This window comes from Macrobrachium nipponense, chromosome 29 (genome assembly GCF_015104395.2).
Source record: "Macrobrachium nipponense isolate FS-2020 chromosome 29, ASM1510439v2, whole genome shotgun sequence".
NCBI lineage: Eukaryota > Metazoa > Arthropoda > Malacostraca > Decapoda > Palaemonidae > Macrobrachium > Macrobrachium nipponense.
Genome location: NC_061092.1, coordinates 21,188,013 through 21,208,839, shown reverse-complemented (window position 1 = coordinate 21,208,839; position 20,827 = coordinate 21,188,013). Strand labels below are relative to the sequence as shown.

The 20,827-nt window shown below is 35.1% G+C and overlaps 1 protein-coding gene across 7 annotated transcripts in view; it reads left to right on the top strand.

Annotated features, from left to right (window-relative positions):
* The window catches only part of LOC135206179 (adenomatous polyposis coli protein-like), a 626,589-nt gene that overhangs the window by 64,839 nt on the left and 540,923 nt on the right, over positions 1–20,827 (top strand). For 6 of the 7 annotated variants that reach the window (XM_064237480.1, XM_064237484.1, XM_064237481.1 and 3 more), the window contains exon 2: positions 13,975–14,036. The exons of the other annotated variant lie outside the window; for it this stretch is intronic. The gene's annotated coding sequence lies outside the window, so the exon portion shown is untranslated. The remainder of the gene's footprint in view (positions 1–13,974; positions 14,037–20,827) is intronic. 7 annotated transcript variants of the gene reach the window in all.

Sequence of the window (20,827 nt, the reverse complement as noted above, 5' to 3'; positions counted from 1 at the left end):
TTTGTTAGTGCGGCTTTGCTGCTTTTATTTATAGGTACCTTTTCGACCAATGCTCGTTGAGCTAAAAGGATCCTCCCCTTTTATACATATGCAGGTATTATTAAAGTGTAGACATGTATACTCCGTTTTTTCCATCTGTCCATCCGCCTGTGGTGTTTTCGCATGGTAACACTGCGTCCCGGTCTTTAAATAGTTACGCTATGTGTAAGTTTTAGGTAAATAAAAGGATATCTGGGTGTACGTTTGCAACAGAAAAGTGTTTTAATAATTTACTGTATGCGAATTACACCGTTAATATTAGAAATAGGATATTATGTAAAGCCCAGGACGCAGTGTTATCATGCGAAAACACCACAGGCGAATGGACAGATGGAACAAAACAAGAGTATAGTAAATCATCACATAAGGTTCTTCAAGATCAGTTTTCTTAGAACCGAAACTTAAATAACGCTCCCGAGACAATTTTCTATCACTCCACAGAAGATCTGCTTCTCTAACTATTATTTCAAGTCCCCGAATTTTTTTTCTTTTGTAAAAACTAGTATCGTGTCACCCCTTCCTTCCCCTTCTCCCCTCTCATATGCAGGCATTATTGATACTAGATGAAGTTCTCGCGTGGCTGCGTGGATTGACTGCGTGCGGGTGACGTATCCAATTTCAGATTGTAGGTTTGGCCACAGCGACCTAGTTGTTTAATATACTGATTATAATCATTATTGTCATTCCGAAATTATATATTTTATTTTCATTCTTTTATTACAGGGCCACAGATTTGGCCAGATGGAAAGTTTAATGACATTAGCCCTGCGTTTCTTTGGTGATAGAGTTATAATTTTAGGGAAAATGAATTGGAATTATTATTATTATTGTTGTTATTTTATTATTATTATTATTATTATTATTATTATTATTATTATTATTATTATTATTATTGATATGTAAATGCTTTATGGCATTGTTTTTGTGGTTCCCCGTTTCAAAAAGAATTTTTTTTAGCCGAAATTATTATTATTATTATTATTATTATTATTATTATTATTATTATTATTATTATTATTATTATTGCATAGTAAATGCGTTAAGGTATTGTTTTTGTGGTTCCCCGTTTCAAAAAGATATTTTTTGGCTGACATTATTATATTATTATTATTATTATTATTATTATTATTATTATTATTATTATTATTATTATTATTTTTAATATGTAAATGCGTTATGGCATTGTTGTTGTGGTTCCCCGTTTCAAAAAGAATTTTTTTTAGCTGACATTATTATTATTATTATTATTATTATTATTATTATTATTATTATTATTATTATTATTATTGCATGGTAAATGCGTTAAGGCATTGTTTTTGTGGTTCCCCGTTTCAAAAAGATATTTTTTGGCTGACATTATTATTATTATTATTATCATTATTATTATTATTATTATTATTATTATTATTATTATTATTATTATTATTATTATTATTATTGCATTGTACATGCGTTAAGGCAGTGTGTTTGGGGTTCCTCGTTTCAAAAAGATTTACACAACTGTATTGCTATCAGTGTTAGTCTTGTTCCTAATGTTTTGATATATTAACAATAAAATAGCACCGAAAAGTTGCTATTGTTGCTTCTACCGCTGCTTGTTTTTTTTTGCTCTTGACAACAAAACAACATTACGGGATTTTAAGCTAAGCTTGGCCCCCTCCCCACCCCCTTCCACTACTCCATCATCCTGCAAGGTTATGCAGCGTCTCGCGGTTTCGTGTTTGAAGATGACGCGTTGCATGGCCAATATCTCCTGCATGATCCTATAAATCTTCGCTGCTTCGTCCAGCTCCGCTGTTGCATGATTCACATTTTATGAACACTGGTCTTTCTGCTTCTTCTGAGGGACAGCAATGCATCACAGTGACATATATGCCGGAATTTTTTTTTTGTCGGTAATATTAAAATTTATGGATTTCCCTGAACATTAATTCCAGCTTTCTCTCTCTCTCTCTCTCTCTCTCTCTCTCTCTCTCTCTCTCTCTCCTCTCTCTCTCTCTCTCTGTTTTTTTTTCCAGAGACAGATATGTTGGTTCTATGCGGTCTGCGCACTTTTGTTTGTTTCTCTTCCCCTTCATCTCGTTTCCGTCACATCTAGACAAAGCACAGCATAAAGCTGTCCATCCCCGTCCGTCTGTACATAAGAAATATGAACTTTTATGCATGTAAAAAATCTTTTGACAACTTCTCGAAGTAGTTTGAAAGAAAATATTAAGGCACTTTCATTGCCATGAATACAAAGCGTTGCAGACTTTTCATCGTATTAAATTTGAGGACGTTAAAATTTTCATGCCTCTTAAAGTGGAAGTTTATCGAATCGTTTATGCTTGAATCATGCGCGGCCACTCCCGATCGTACCACAATTATGTTAGCTATTATTTTCTCATCGATTTTCCCTTTAGTTTTATTCTTATCTTTCGTCTTTCTCCAGGGTCTCGTATTTCGAGTCTGTCAGTCGTCATCATTACTGGTTTTAAAGGGAAGAGATCATCAAAAAATAAATATGGATAAATTAACAGTTTCAAATTCACATAATTGAATTGCAGTGCAGTCAAGAACTTATGCAATGGTGCATTACAGTCCTATCGGGATTTATAAAGTCTTAACCCCACCAGTCTCCTACAACCTCACCCACCCCCACTTGCAGCAACCCTACTCCTGCCTGTGAAAACCCAACTCACCTACCCACCCACACCCGCAGCCACACCCCCTTAGTTGGCCAACCCAGATTCCTTCCTCTCCAAACACATTCACGTGATTCGTAGCGGCTTTCGAAAGCCCTCTCCCCATCCCCCCGAACGTCCGTGACCGTTTGGCTCTAGTTACACTGAATGGGGGGAAATGTTTCTCCTTATTTCACTTACCTTTGGCCTGATGCGTGTTTGGTATGTGTTTATATATATATATATATATATATATATATATATATATATATATATATATATATATACATATATATATATATATATACATACATACGTACATACATACATACATACATACATACATACTACATACACATACATATCACATACATACATACATACATAGATATACGTCAATATAAGTAGTCACAATTCTGCATATATGTACGCTGTGTATATATGAATTTATATGTATCTTGCTATTTAGGCAGCTATATATAAGCAGTCACAATTCTGCACACATGTACGTCGTGTGTATATATATATATATATATATATATATATATATATATATATATATATATATATATATATATGTATATATGTATTTCTATATATGTCTTGCTATTTAGGCAACTATACATATTTAGTAATATATATAAATATATTATGTATGTGTGTTAAATAAATGAAGTACATTAAGTAAAAAAAAAAAAAAATTCTTTGCTTTCATTGCTCATAGAAAACAAAATACGCAAAAATTAACAAACGCTCCTACATACTTGTGTTTGTGTATTTAGTTTATTATGTGTAATGCAAGTGAAGAATATGTTCGGATTCAATTTACTTCGTTTATTTAGACTGGAAACATTAGTCTGAATAGCAGGATGTGTACAACCCTTCCTCTTGAAGGTAGGGTGAGGGAATGCTGATGTACTTTTGCAAGTTTTCACAAAACAATCTTAGACGAAATGTGTATAACTATTTACCTTCTGTGCTTTTGATTGTTATTTTTTTAAAGTAATATTGACCTTTTCATTTATCACCAGTAATCTTTATCATCTCCCTTTATTATTATTATTATTATTATTATTATTATTATTATTATTATTATTATTATTATTATTATTTTATGGTGATTTTGATGATTAATTTTTTTGGACGAGGAAATGCAATTCTTAAGAATATTTTTGCCTTGTTTATTACATATATATATAACATATTTGTATTTATGTTACCTGTATACTATCCGTTTGAAGTAACAGACGGATCATCTAAGGAAATGAAAGTTTAAGGACAACTAGGAATTTACTTTAGCAGTGTAGAAAAAGAATGATGTAAACACACGTTTGCTCAGTTTTGTCGGGTGGCCGTAAAAACGTGGACGACACATAAGAGGATGAAGAAGAGACTAGAAATAGCAGCGCGGAAGAGTTCTGTGCGTGTCATGGGCGGCTAATGGAACAAGTGAGGGCATTTTGAAATGTATAGAGGTAGACGGAAATGTTGAAAACAGTTAGAACACAACTTTAGTTTTTTGAAGCATGTGTTTATAGGGGGAGTTTTGAAGTGTAATAATTAGAAAAAATTGAGTGAAGATGAGCGAATGAGATATAGAATGATGGAATAAGCAGGTCCTGGGAATAAGGAGAGTGACTGGAGGAGAAAACGAGCGTACATCTGATGCAGATAGAAACAAGTATTCGTTGGAATAAGATATAAAGTTCATGATCACATACCCCCTACTTCTAGTTTTTAAGCACGAAATCCATGCTTCCTCGTGACATTCACTTCAATTTTCTTGTTTTATACCTCTACCATTGAGAAAATGCACGCTATTGTTTCAGGATCAAAATTTTAGTCTCATATTTTTTCTTTTTTAGATTTTATACATTTTACTCAAGGTTCTTCGAAAGCACTACCAAGGTTTTTTTTTGTTCAAATTCACACAGATTTCACTTGTGTACAAAAAGGACTTGGCTTGATTCATACGATCTATAGGCAAAGAGAGGCTTTTTCTGTCATGGTGCGTGGGATCTGTCCTTAGATAGCAAACATCCATCCATACGTGCTGTAAGTCGCCTCTTCGACAATTTAAGATTTCGAAAAAGCTGCTGCTGCTGCCTTACTTGGGTCTTTTATATTATTCTTTCCTCGTCGAGCGTGCAGAATTTCCAGTCGATTTCTTCTTAGCAGCAAAATACTAACCAAACTAATTTGACGTAGGATAAGTTACACTCAGTCATAACGTCAATATGTATGCGCTTCCGTTTGCTCTCATAACTGTATTCAACGAAAATTCTGCTCTCACTTGTAACCATTTTCAGCTACCCTGTATTCTCACAATATTATTAAGATTATGATATTGATGGACAAAAATGACATTAGTATTCTAATTGCAAGCGTGCATTTTCTAAGACTGTACACTGCTCACAGAACATTCGGGAAGAACTTTTTTTATTGATTAACGTTGTGTCATTCTCTGTTTGCTCTTTCCGCTTCAGCACCCCTCGTGTGGTCGCAGCCTTTTCATTACGTCTCTCCCTTTATGTCTCACCCTTACAGCTTTACGTATGCCATGCAAACAGTGCTTCCCAGTAGTTTTGAAGGCGTATGTTAGTTTTATGCATACATGTCTGGAATTATGCACACGCATATATATATATATATATATATATATATATATATATATATTATAGGTGTGTGTGTGTGCACGTGTGCTCATATGTAGATTTATAAATATGAATTGATGTATAAGTGATAACATATTTGAACTGTCTTTGCACATTTAAAAATATATCTGTGCAATAATGTGTCTAGGTTTTTAGTAAGTGAAATCCCCTAGTATTTCAGAATCGATTATGGGAGAACTAAAACATCTGATTATGTATAGGAATATCCCATTCATCTCCCCCAATAGGGAAGTGTTCAGTTTCAATGAGGCTTAGGTCTTCATCTTTTAATAATTTTCCACGTAGGATATTTGGCCCTAAATTGTCCATTAAGAAAATTCTGCTAAAATACACAACACTAGAATTAGTTCCTTCAACCGGCCCCGTCCTCCGTTTAAATATGCAAATTACGTTTTTCATCTGCGTTAGGAATTAGGAATGCAGGAGGCATTTGAAATTCGCTCTCACGTGGGAAGGCGAAAATTATAATTGGGCTGGAATTGCTTCCGGCCGGAGGAGTACGTGTTTGATATGAAGTGCGATTATTAGTTAATTGTTAATTACTGACACGTGGTAATGACTGCTATTTCGTAAATGATTCCTTGGGCCTTCTTTTATACATGTATACCTTATGGACAGATACCTTTTTATCTGCCGCCATTGTGGTATGAATTTTGTGGAATATAAGTGTCTGTTAGGCAAAAGTAGTAACAGCAGTAGGTAGCTTATGATGCAGCATCGATTCCAAGACTATTTGATTTTATTTATGTATGTATATATATTATATATATATGTATATATATATATATATATATATATATATATATATATACACACACACACGCACATATGTGTGTGAATATAAAAAATAAATGTTGCAGTCACTACTCACACATATGTATATATATATATAATATATATATATATATATATATATATATATATATATATATATGTGTGTGTGTGTATATATAGTATATATAAATTTTGACTCACATCAGGATTGAACTTAGGTCTTTCAATTGAGTGATCCTGATGTGTCAGAAATTTATTTCTGTTCCACACGATTGTGTAGAATTATATGTGTATATATATATATATATATATATATATATATATATATATATATATAATATTATAGCACGTAATGGTATGTGTTATGTGTGTATGTATATGTAGGTATTGTCATCGTAAAATTTATCCTATTTACAAATATTTCCTAGGTATAGTGAATTGGATGTTAAACGATATTGATAGCTTAATATATATGAATATTGATATCTATAAAACACAACACACACACGCATTATTATGTAAATATATTCGTAATAATTGTAGTAACACTGCATATGTTGAATGTCTTTTACATTTTTATTAATATTAGTTTTGTGATTAATTTTTCTGGGTGAAAAGTTACATTTCAGTTATAGATGTAGAATATTTTGGGCACGATCTTGAATGTGGATCTTATGATCACACAGAATTCTAAATCCCTTTGATTTTCCCTGAGTGAATTTGAAGAATTTAGAATATGTGAAAATGACTGATGAATTCTGAGGAAGTAGGAGATCACGATAGTGAACTGCAAAGGTGGCAGAGAACGCTGGCTGAATTCAAAATGCTGGAGACAACGCTGTCTTGAATTCTAAGGCCCAGAAGTCCTGATATCTCAGAATGTGTAAGAAAAGGTAGAATAAATGTTCAGAGATTTAGACGGCGTTTATACTACTACAAACATCTAATGAACCAGATTAAATATTTGTATGAGAATGCTTCATGATTTCAAGATGCGTAATGGAACTAGGAGAATTCAAGATATCACTGATTTCATGTAAGGTGGAAATCACCATCCGAAGTCAAGGTAATCAAAAAAATATTTAATCTAAAATCACAAGAGACGGATGATGAATCCAGATTTTTAAGAGCGTGCTTACCGATTTCAAAATGAGCAAGAAAACGCTGAATGAACCTACAATAATGAATTTACGATGCATCCAAGAATGCTTTTTTTTTTTCTTAATACCCTTAAAAGCAAGATTTGCTAGGTGTGAGAATTGTTAACAATTGTTACGTACCTTACACGTCTCAGGTATTTTGTTTACCTCATGTAAGGTAAGTCAGGGAAGACTCTCTCTCTCTCTCTCTCTCTCTCTCTCCCTTAGCTTCATGTCTTTGACCCATGAGTCACACACATACAGCACTGTCTATCGACCAAGGCTTCCCATTTAAGGGTAAGGGAGTCAGGTTCTCTCCTGCGAGGATCATTTGTGTATAGGGACATGACTTGTCATTCTTTCGCTGGCTTCAAAGGGAATTGGACTGGGAGGATGAGCCTCCTCTCTCTCTCTCTCTCTCTCTCTCTCTCTCTCTCTCTCTCTCTCTCTCTCCAGCAGGAATGGAAGAGTCTCCAATTACAGTAATTACTATCCGTTAAGATTACAACCTTAGCAAACTGGAAAACATGTCGTCACCATTTCCACAGCATTTGCAGGGTCACCATAGTTGTCTGTGGAAGCTTCTTGTGACTTATACTGGTGAAAGGAAAGAGACTAAGGACATGCAAATAATTAAAGTAATTAAAGTTAGTGGCAATTATTTGAAGAGAGAAAGGGGAAGATTAGAGTTTCCGGGAAGTAACGAAGGAAAAAGTTGGGCGAGAACGAACGGGTGAAAGGACGAGAAGGACGAGTTATTAGCGAAACACAATATTACATGAGAGAGAGAGAGAGAGAGAGAGAGAGAGAGAGAGAGAGAGAGAGAGAGAGAGAGAGAGAGATCATGTAATGCAGCGGTTTTCAAACTGTAGGTCACGACTCGTCAGTGGGTCGCGAGACAAATGAAATGGGACTCGACAATAATAATAATAATAATAATAATAATAATAATAATAATAAATAAATAAATAAAAAAAAGAAAAAAGGAAAGAAAAAGCAACTGGTTGGAAAGTGCAGAGCATAATTAACAATAAATGTCGCACAGCACTCATAAATCATTGCTTGTTTTGCCGATTTCCCCCTTGACAAGCCAGGCTTACCAATCAAAACATACTAGTACATATCATTTATGAATTTATTGTACATTTACAAAGAGGATGTTATCGCAGTAGAAATAACTTCAAGGTTTAGTCCAAGGCGATCGCCAGTCTCTCACTCTCTCCCTCTCCCTCTCTCTTCTCCCTCTCCCCACCTCTCCTCTCCCTCTCCCTATCCCATTCTCCCATTCCCCTCCCCTCTCCCTCTCCCTGCTCTCCCTCTCTCTCTCTCGCTCTCCCTCTCCCTCCCTCCCCTCCCTCTCCTCCTCTCCATCTCCCTCTCCCCTCTCCCTCTCCTCTCCCTCTCCTCTCTCCCCTTCTTTTTCCCTTGAATCCTCAACTATCAAGCAAGTTTAACAAACGCAAGCACACTCTCGCCTTGAATCGTTAATCATTAAACAATTTTGTTCCAGAATTGAATGGTTAGTTGGCTACAGTTTTTTTACATAATTAATATATTTTTTCTGTCTACTAATTTTACATAGCATAACTTTCCAATTAATTCTCAGACTTTATAATTTGTTTTTCTTTTCACTCAGACTTAGTCTCCGCACTTTTAGACATTAAGGTAAGCTCGTATTTTATTTGATTTTTGTTTTCACTTCAGTTTATCAGTCTTTATGAAACAGATCACCGTCTGTTCGAGGTGGGCGAAGATATGTTCTTTCGAGTGCTTCCATTAGATATGCTTTTGAATATTGTATAAGTTTAAATGGGGATTAATATAATCAAAATCCGGAAATTAGGAGGAGTAACCGCACCTGGATGACAGATACATAGAATTCCGGAGTGTGCGGAATATAATAAATGTACATAGAAATTGTCAATGATAAATAAATGAATATAGTGAATAGAGTTAGTCTTTGATTTATTACACGTTGGTATAATGGGTTGCAATGCTAAATGCGGTTCTTGCTCTGGGTCGTAGTAAAAAAAAAAAAAGGGTTGAAAAACGCTGATCTAATGAATACGTGATAAAGTATTTAACCGATGTTGGGGAGGATATCTTTGTTGAGCCCCTTCCATTTTATTTCGATATGGTGCTCTCTCTCTCTCTCTCTCTCTCTCTCTCTCTCTCTCTCTCTCTCTCTCTCTCTCTCTCTCTCTCTCTCTCTCTCTCTATAGCTACTACTGTCCACAGTAAGCAAACTTTCATGTATCCGATGCGCTACATAGTCAGTAATCACAATGGATTTTAATTTCAGAAAAGGCCCCATATTTTTTCTTTTCTCTTCTGTTTGGGGATCGAATGTAAATCTTTGCTTCGCGAGGGTATGAGAGCTCTTTAGATTCACATTCATGGATGATATGGGGAGAGTCAAGTCATGAGAGTATCAGTTAGAAACGACATTTTTGTTATTTTTTTTAATAAGCGATGTAACTATGATGTTACGCGCTTATAACATTAAATCAAACAATGCCCCTTGGTCCACTCATTTAGTACCCTTTTCATATTTGAGTTGAATAGTAGGTAATAGGTTTCGTCGTCATCATCATGATTGTTATAGTTAGTTGTCTATCATTACTGAGTAAACTGTGTGAAATTAATATTTAAAGCACCTCGACTTTACCATGTACAATATCTCTTCAGTTCGTACACTTTCCCGGGATAGTCTGTTGGGTATTAGTTTTATCATGATAATGGATCACCACAACTCTTCTGTTATACTGAAAAATAAATGAGACAATTATGCTAGACGGCAGTAAAAAGTAAGGACGGCATTATCCCGTAAGGGTCTCCTTCCGTAGACATCATTATGTCGAGTTAATAAGGAAGATACATCAGGCATCCACATTCTTTGCTCTGGGAATTACTTAATGAATTGTAGCTTGAGTGTTTGTGGAGTGATGGACGGGATGATTCACTCTTAATGAAACTATGTGGGTTCAAGAGCGGCTGTCTTGCTTCGTCAAAAGCTCTTGTGCATCATTGTATGTAACTTGTTTCTCAGTTCATAGCGTACCTGTCGTTAAAATTGGGCATGTTATCAAGTGATGGTCGGTCCTGACCGTAAGAACGTACGCATATTCCAGAAACTTTGACCAGGGTTTTTTTTTTCTTTCTTTCTTTTTTTGGAGAAATAGAATCAGGCCTCGGATCGAGGGGTTCTCGCTAGTAGATTACCGTTGTTACATTAGAAAAATCTGTGTATACGCACTGCCTTTAATTATATTTAAAGATCCTCTTTTTCCTAGTGCTGTTTTTTTTTTTTTTTGCTTTTCACATGTGGTATTTAAATTTTTTGGAAGTCACCTTCATAAGTCGATGACCTTTTGTCTCTTATTCGAAGCAAGGAGAGAGAAAAGTTGCTATGAAATTTGGATATACGTAATCAGCTGTTGAGTGTTTATTCAAGCAAGGGAAATCTACTTCTAAGAAGTAGCTCTGGCCGTGTTTACGGAGGTTATGACAAGCCCAGTGTTTGAAAACACTGATAACCACATGACGTAATGCATTATATGACAAGCCTAAAGTTTGATAACATTGGTAACCACTTGACGTAATGTAAGTAAATCGGCCACCACAGATAATCCAGTAAAAACAAAATTGATTTCAGTTAAGCTAAAAATTTGTGAAAATGTGTACTTGTTGATCACCTCACCCAGAGTTACCTAAGCTTTTGCATAGGTAATTGCCTTGTAAACGTATGTCTCTTGATCGGTACCCATTATTATATCAAGCAGTGAGAACAACTCATAGAAATTTCAAGAACAGATGATTTTATATATATATAAAAAAAGAAAATAGAATGGTTGCGAATGAAGAAATGAGTTTCGATGTTGACTGAAAACAAGAGACTGATCCTTTTCAGATTTCCTTTATTTTTTCTGTTTTCGCTTTAATTTTGTAGGAACCCCTCCCCATGTCCAAGTCTAGATTGGCAAACCCCCTTTAGCGTTCAATACTTCGCGTATTAAAGACAGCAGATTCCTCAAAGCTCTTTTTCCAGAACGCGATACTTACACAACACTTAGTTGTGAGGGAAGTTTATAATCAGAACACTTGTCCAGTTATCAGATCTGTTAATTGATAATCGGTGCGTCCACTTTCCATACAACCAAACGATATTTAACTTAATAATATATTTTTCGTCATGTACATTCTTGTAGGTCATTTTCCTTGCAAAGCGTTTGTTTATATTTCAACAGTTTTTCAAAGTAAATTATTTAAGGCTAGTGTAGGAGAGAGAGGATACTGAAAGGTGTATTATTTTGCTCAGGTAAGAATCATTAATTAATAGGTGTAGCCGAAAGGCAAGAGTGTATCGCATTGAGAATAATTATTTCTCTCTTCCTATCCAAACTTAACATATTTCACAATTCTTGTTTTCAATTTATTTTAATTCCTACTACCTTCTCTTTATGCGATCAAGTTCAGTAGGTTTTGCTTTGTTTGACCTATGTGGCCTTCTTAAAATTCACACGTCCTCCATATGCTGGTTTGCAGAATATGCACTGTTGGTCTTAATCGATCGTTTCGGAAATCTCATTTTCATCGTTAACGTATTAAAAGAAGATGCGCACACCATATTTTTTTCATAATAAAGGAACTGGTTCCATGGAAAGAGTGGGCAGTGGCCATTAACCACATTCATCCTTCTTAAATTGTTGAGTTAGTGATGATCCACCTTTTTCATGCTTTTTAAGTATGACTTGCTTTATATATATATATATATATATTATATATATATATATATATATATATACACGCACGCACACATATAATGTGTGTGTACACAATATATACATAGTATATATATTACATCACCACAGGTGAGCATATAAGAGACTGAGTGAAGGTCCTGACCGGTTTCGACTTTATTTCAAAGTCATTAACGAAAGTCAAGACCTAAAACTTATTTTTTCCGCTGTGGTTATGTGCGATAAACAAATCACGTGTACATTATGTAGCAATGTATGTTTGCGTGTTTGTAGATAAAGCAGCGCAGCAGATATTTAGCGAGCTATGTCAGTGTGGTCTCTTATTATCCCTTTGAGTTGAGAAGTGTATCTTTAAAGGACATAATCGCGCTGCAACTAACCTTGAAGGTGGAGGACTGGAGGTCCGCCCACCTGAGCCGGGTTTTTCTCTCGCCTTCTTTAGGCATTGCAAACGATCCTGTCGGCTCCTTTGAAAGGAAATAGGAATAGGATGGTATTCCCCGTTTTCTTTGGTGATTTTACTTGTTTTGTTCTATCTCAAAGTGGAAAGTTTTTTTGTTTCTCTGGTAGGAGGCCTTTCGCCAGTGTTGATAAGAACATAGATTAAAGGGACTTGGTAAAAGATCGTAATGATTTATTTGTTCTTGTTTTAACTCTCCCTCTCTCTCCACACACACGTACATATATATAATATATATATATTATATATATGATATATATATATATATATATATATATGTGTGTGTGTATATATATATATATATGTATATGTATATATGTGTATATATATATATATATATATATATATATATTATGTGTGTGTGTGTGTGTGTGTGTGTGTGTGTGTGTGTGTGTGTGTGTGTACAGTTGTATAATGCGTCGTCTTGTGTGTTAATTATCTCTTATCGTTCATTTTCTGAAAAAAAAAATCATTCGCGCCTTTTTTAAAGGACTGTTATGCAACATTGATTTTTATATTTTTGTTGACTAAGGAGTTTTGATTCCATATATTGTCAGTGAATAGTTCTTTATTTATTTGTTTATTTATTTATTTATTTACTTATTTATTAATTTATTTATTGGTGTTTGCAAGAAGTGGGACTTTTCATATTCCACCTAGCTTAGGTTTACTTTTTATTATTCCTTTTAGATAAAGTCCCATTTTAGCTCCAGTAATCTTTGTGTTATACTCATATTTCCATCCTTTCGAATCCTCATTTATTCCTTCGAGTGCTTTGGCTGTACAAGGACTCCTTGTTATACATTCCATTTGTTTTCTCAATAGAAGTTAGTAATTTTATCCGAGGAATTTTTCCCTTATCAAAGAATATATCTCAGTGATAGTAACTCGAAGATTTAGAAAAATTTATTACATGAATATTTACGTCCGATCTTAACTAGGGAGAGGCACGGTGAGAAATTATTACATGAATATTTAAGTTGTTGTTGTTTTGTAAGTTTATCAGTAAATGAAAGTATTTCAGAAGAATTCACGTGGTTATGGCTCGTTGACGTAAGCACAAAATATGTTGCGATTCGTAATTTATAAGGGAAATTGTATCAATTAGTTAACATGGAAGCTGAGTTTGATTTCCATTCTACAATGGTTATAATGAATATCATATTTTAGCAGAGAATTGGTATACTCGCAATTGTCACATAGTCAGAAAATAATTACTTATTTTATTGACAGGCTACTACCCACTTTGTGTATAATAATCTGTAGAGATTCCTGACCTTAGTTCACGTGCTTTTCTTATTTTACCCCAGGTAAATGAGCTTCCAAATATTAGCTGATTAAAGCAAAGTCAATCGAGTTAGTTTGTAAGCGTTACCTCATAATAGCCAAGCAAATTTACGAAGCTTTTGAAATGTTTTTGAAGTGAGAGTTCATATATAAAGTAATCCTATTCTTTTCTTCCAGGTCTAAGGGGAAAGCAATCAAGAGAATGGAGAGAGAGCGCGATGATCACCATTAGCGATAAGGTAAATGTGTCCCATGCTTGCGTGCTAATGATGATGACTCTCTGTGTCTTTTAGTGTGTTTCTCTCTCTCTCTCTCTCTCTCTCTGTGTAAGGAAAACCGTCGTAAGGTTACATATATATAAAGTGTGTGCTGTATTGATAGCAGTATAAAGTTAAAAGAATAAAAACCAAAGTTTTATAAGAATAGCATGTATGGAGGAGTGAGAAAATATTGCTAGTTTTTTTTCAAATAAGCTTTATTTAAATCATGTGGATTGCGTAACCGATTTCAAAAGTATATTGTAACTTCACTTGACGTTTTCTTTATTCGTGCCATTAAATGTACCGGAAATAATCATTTCAAAATCCATTATCATCATCAAGGAAAGAACGATTCTGATACCACGATATGGAAAATAAGTTCCTGTCATTTCTCTTTTATTTTCGTGTAATTTGTATATATATACATAAACATATATATATATTATATATTTATATGTATATATATATATATATATATATATATATATATATATATGTATGTATGTATATGTATTACACACACACACATATATATATATATATATATATATATATAATATATATATATATATATATATATATATATATATATATATATATATATATATATATATATATTTCCACATTCTTTCTTCCCCTCGCACTCTCCATAAACCAGAGAAACCCAGTTTTTGTAAATGCAGTGTATCCGCTTCATCCTAAGCACCTGTTCATCATTAACGCTTCAGTACTTTCTCAGCGCGAAGACTCCTCCTCCCTGGTTCCCCCTCCCTCCCCCCTCCTCTTCAATCTTTCCTTCTCCCCCTTATTTCCTGCCTCCCCCCATCGTCATTTTTCATGAAGGCAGAGAATCTGACGGCGTGACTGAGGCATTCTCATGCACCATCACGCTACCACCACGCCATTAGCGTCACTCCCGAGCTTAGAATACCTTAAGATTACTTCACTGTGACGACAAATCCGATGGCTGCCGGCCCTGGCGTAATCGCCCGTTCCCATCCCGGAGTCACGAGGTTCGAGTTATCAAGGGTCTGCTCCCAACTCGGGATGTATCGTGAAACGATCAGGGTCGAGTCTATTGCGTTGGTAGTGGAACGCCGGTTGTTACCTGTCAGTTTTAATTATTCGTTTTATTTGCCCGTGTGTGTGTGTGTGTGTGTGTGTGTGTGTGTGTGGGGGGGGGTGGATTGGGGGGAAGGGGTTGTTAATCTTACTCCTGCTGTCGGTTATGGTGGTCGTGCTAGGTGGCTTTATTGAGAATGTTTGGAATCCTAGTATGTCGTAGGCATTTGCATATTTGAATGTAAATGCATGTTTTTATTCAATTATGGGGCGTTAATGGGATTATACAGCAGAGAAATGCTGTTTATGAACAGTACACGTATTCAGAGTAGTCTTTTCATATCATATTTTATGCATGTAGTATAGATTATATATAATGTTGATAGAATTACCAGAGGGAGAGATATTGTGATAGAATTACCAGAGGAAGAGATATTGCGAAACTGCAAAAAAGCTGAATCTGGGTTAATCTCGTCATGTTATTTGTGGATCGATGACAATTCTGTAATGAAATGCACAAGGCAGTTGAGTAGACTTTTTTACGAGGTAGATTATTACAAGTAAATAGTTGTGGCTTTTGTTTTCTCTTGTGTAGTTAGTGTTATCGTTGCTTAAATTGAGAACCTCATAGTCCATTTACTTGACAAGTTGTTGCACTAGATAGCCATTCTTTTCCCGCAATTTTGTCGGCTCATACTAGATTTTAGATTGTACTCCATACTTCTTTCTCGAATAAAACCGTAATTTACCTACGGTCACCTCTGTTGACAGTTATTAGCAATGCTCCATATGCATTTTTACTCATTTTAATGGAACTAGTCGTCGTAGGTCTTCACGCTTCAATCTGCAAGTTTCCGTCTTTCCGGAATGACAGTTATTCTTCACTTAGCCAGTAGTCCTTCATTACTTATTTATCATCCGTCCACTGCACATTCATTCTCAGAATACCACTTCAAATAAGTTGAGAAATTGGGACTAGCTAAGCTGAGCTCTTCTTCCATTGCCAGTATGGATTTGGACGTGAAAAGTGTTATCACTAAAGCGCACGCGCATTCTGTTTCAATAAACTATATCAAATGTTATTTGCAGTATTATAAATAAATAAAGAACACAGCGCCCCTAACACCGTATCATCTCGGCTTTCTGCCAAGTGTTTCCAGTTGAAAAAATTTGGCAGCCGTGCCGTATCCAGTGGACGTGGCCTGGTTTTCTAACATGAATGAAAGGCTTGGAGTTTTTGCAATTATGAACGATCGCTCGGGAGAATTCGGACACTCGGTAATTAACTACTAATTGCAACAGGATGTATTTCACGTTCAATTAAGCATCCTCATCTCACGTTGCGAAAACGGCTCTGTTTACAAATGGCATTTAAATGAATGTTATGTGCCTTTTTTTTTTTTTTTTTTTTTTTTGACATTTAGGGAGGTGCATGTTGCGTCCGCATGGTGGTAAAGATATTGTAAACAATATTGTTAACAATTTCAGGAATTGCAGTTAAGTTATAGTACGAAGAAAAGCCAGAAAATATTTTAATGAGATAAGAAGGTAACGATATCACTAAAAACTTACAAATGATTTTCATTAGAGGCCAAGGGAAAGATACAACTTCTTCCTCAAATGTTGACATTACCTTGTTGTAAACGAGGCAGGCTAATTAAGTAAATATCGCCCCTTATGAGGTACTTCGTCGTTAGGCTTAATAGCGCACTTGGGTTAAAGCTGATTAACCAAGAAAGTACATACTACATCCAAGGAAGGTTTGATATCGTCTTCTGACTCATATACTTTCTTTCCTTCCAAATAGGCAGTAATTTAAGACAGGGGTGGAACCATTCATTACTCTCTCTCTCTCTCTCTCTCTCTCTCTCTACACACACACACACACACACACACACACACACACACACACACACACACACATATATATATATATAAATATATATATATATATATATATATCTAATAAAAGGAGCCCATTAGATGGAACTCTGTTGTTACAGAAACATTTTTACCAGCTCATATATATATATATATATAAAATGTGTGTTGGGGGGATTTGTGTGATGTTTCCCTACCACTTTTGCTTTCAAGGAAACAAATTAATGTCTATTGAAGAGTGTTTGTCTTCACTTAATGCTTAAATAAACTTGAGTTACATCCCGAGTAATGGGCATGAATCAGAAGCTTTCATGGGAAACTGTGAAACGAAGTGTTGCTCTGAGTCATTTGTCCGTCTCGCTGATAACATGTCTCGCAGTGTCCCGTGGGTGCAGGCCTCAGAGACGGCTCGATGTATTGGCGGCCCCTTCGTCTTTCTTTTTGCGTTGCTTCGTTGTTGGTATGTGTGTGTGTGTGTGTGTGTGTTTAACTTATAAACCATGAAATTATTTACATGAAAGTTTACAGTCCATTTTTTCTTAGTCGGTTCTGTTGTTGTTGAAATTGTTTATTTTTTCTTTATTTATTTTTGTCGATATTTTTTACTGTTGCAAACAAGTTATTGAGGATTGGGATCTGCCTCACATGACAATTTTATTTGCCTGCTTGCAACTGTATGTCTTGTGAGCAGTAATACAGGTATTCTGTCCTTGATAACAAGTCTGTCCTATGACAATCAATACAGTACTTAGGTTTGTATGATGACCTTAACTTAGCGTTAGGTTTGATAATTGTTAATCAGTTTGTGGTTTGGTGTGTGGTTCATGGCTGACTCGTGGCCTTGTATTTGACAAATGACTTTTTAAGTTTTCAGTAAGGCGGTCTTTCATACTTTTAATCTTGATTCTGTCAAGTGAATCTCGAATTTTGCTCATACTTGCGACCCTAATTTTTTTGAGTAAATTTTAAGCTTCCAGTTTGACGGCCTCTATTGACTTGTGACCTTGAATCAGATAAAGCTTTTATTGATTTTATGCGTCACGTTAATGGACATTAGTTATTTTGCGGGTTACATTTACATTTTCTGTTCTCAGTTTTGTATCTTTTACCTATTGCATTCCGAAATTAAACTTATATTTACCCGGTAAAACAGTTTACTTAAACAGTGAATTTACTACTTTATTATCACAGACATTGAGTGTTTTTTTTTTTTCATCTTTAATATACCGTGCATGAAATTCAAGTTTATCCGTCAGTTAACAGTGCATGTTGTCTAGAGTTTTTTTTAACATTGCATGAAATCTAAGTTTACCTTAATTGTACAGTGTATGACTACAAATTTATTCTATGATGAACACTGCATGAAATAGGTATCCTGTAATGTGTATGTCATGAAACCTCATTTTATCTTTTAATAGACTGTGCATAAAATTTGAATTTATCCTATACTGCACATTGGCAGAATCACAAATTTGCCTTTATATAGATTGCAAGAAATGCAAACTTTATGATTCATTGAATACTGCCTGAAGCTTGAATTTTTTCTCCAATGCCCATTGCTCATAATCTAAGTTTACCCTTTTATGTACATTACATGAAAAGTGCAGTGGAATTTTAGACCGTGAATTTCGGTGTTTGGGAACACGAAACGCCGGAATTGCTTGTGGCTCTTGTGGTCATTCTTCGTTAAGATCGTTCAAGTTTTTTCGTCTCAAGTCCTCTCTCTTCCGTCTTCCTCTGGATTTTATCAGTGTTTTTTTTTTCTTTTTTTTTCAGTTGGGGACATTGACCTCTTGTAAGAATTTAGGATTCGCCCTTCAGTACGCCCACCTTGTCATACACAATTGGAAGGATGACTTTAGTGTGAAGTAGTATATAGTCTCTTTATTTTTCCCCTTCATTGTTTTGATGCCCTCTTTGTGGACAAGTTTCATTATTAGATGCGGAAGGGCGCTGTATTCGCTATTGTTTTTACAATTTTTATTTTTGATTTTTGTTTTTTTGTCGTGACTCCAAGTATCCACTGTTAAAACTACTCAGTCTAACTTCTTTAGCACTGAATGACATTCAGCGTTCAAATAGGCTATTTTAATTCCGAAATGTTTGTTTGGATGACTCGTAGTACAAAGGTTTGGAAATAATTCCCAGTCTTTGTGTTCCCTGATTCTTATAATCTTCCATTTCTATGCTGGCTCCTTCACGGTCGGATCATAACATTTTCTTTTCTTCCTTGTACTTCGTCCCATCATCCCTGGGTCATTTCAAAAGATTCCGTCTGCTGCTCTTTAGGCTTAAGCATAACACATAGGAAAGACGTTGAATTCTCGAATACATAGTGAGGCTCTATGGTTATTACATATCATGCATGTCCTGTGCCGCCTAATATTGACTACTAACGCGTGTCTGATAATATTTACTTTGAACGAGTTTCTGAGGTGTATTTTTTATGGTCTTATGCGGCGAGTACTGACGTGACATGCGAGGAATACTGAAGAAAACTGCAATCAACTTTTTATACACATTTTTGTAGGCGACTCTTGTACCTAATTTGTCATTGATTTACATTTATAGACCAGTTGGTAGTTTCCTAAAGCCATGTGGTGCACTGTAAGCATTAATTAATGGTCTTTGCAGCGTCCCCTCTACCCCTAGCTACAACCCCTTTCATTCCTTTTACTGTACATCCGCTCATATTATCTTTCTTCTGTCTGTCTTTCCACCCACCCCTAGCAATTGTTTCATATAGTGCAACTGGGGGTTTTCCCTCCTGCCACACCTATCAAACCTTCTCATAGTCAGTTTCCTTTTAAGCGGTGAATGACCTCGTAGGTCCCAGCGCTTGGCCTTTGGCCTAAAATCCTCTTATTCCATATTTCAGCCTTCGTGAAGATTGAAATTCCTAATTTTATACATTCAGATAAATCATTACTTATTCCCTCCCCCATATGTCTCTAGATCACGTATGTGTGTATTAGACAACTGTTATAGGCCTTAGACAGGGAAAGTTTGCATGTGGAAGTTTCATTCATGATGCAGTTATTACGGGATGCATATGGAAGTGACTGCAGTCTCGGAGAAACGCATTATTAAAGGAGAACTGCATGAAGCTATTAGAAGATTTATTCGGATCTTAGCATGCTGTCTCATCAGTTATAAGTTTTATCGCGCTCTTTGAAGTCTTAATGAGTTTACCTTGTACATAATTTCGAGGACTGTTCTCACGCAGATTTAAGATTAGTTATATTTGGATATGAATGATTATAGAACGTTTCTGTAATTGTTTTATATATGTGTATTATACGTTTATATTATATGATATATATATAGCGTATATATATATATGTATATATATATACATACATACATATATATACATATACATATATATATATATATATATATATATATATATATATAATATATATCTAATAAAAGGAGCCCATAAAAACACCAAAATGTAGAGAGAAAAGTACTATATTTCAGAGGAACTGCTTGGTCTCTCTTTCTTCAGGTATATGAATGAGAAAAGTTTACAGAAAAGGTGGTATTTATACCAAGAGATTCGTCCACAAGTAAGCCAATTTAGGTCACCCCCGCTGATAATCTTCCTTTAATCATCTTAAGCGTTGGTTGAATGAACACTGCGTCGACGATGTCCGAATGTCCAATTCCCTTTTGAGATGTTCATTACCTGCTTCTCTTTTATTAAGGCCGATTCCATCATTTGACTCTTGTACCGGCAGTTGCTGCTATAAATTACACGTGACATATTCCAGTTTATTCTATGGTTATGTTCATTTATATGGTTGAAAATAGCCGAGTTCTGT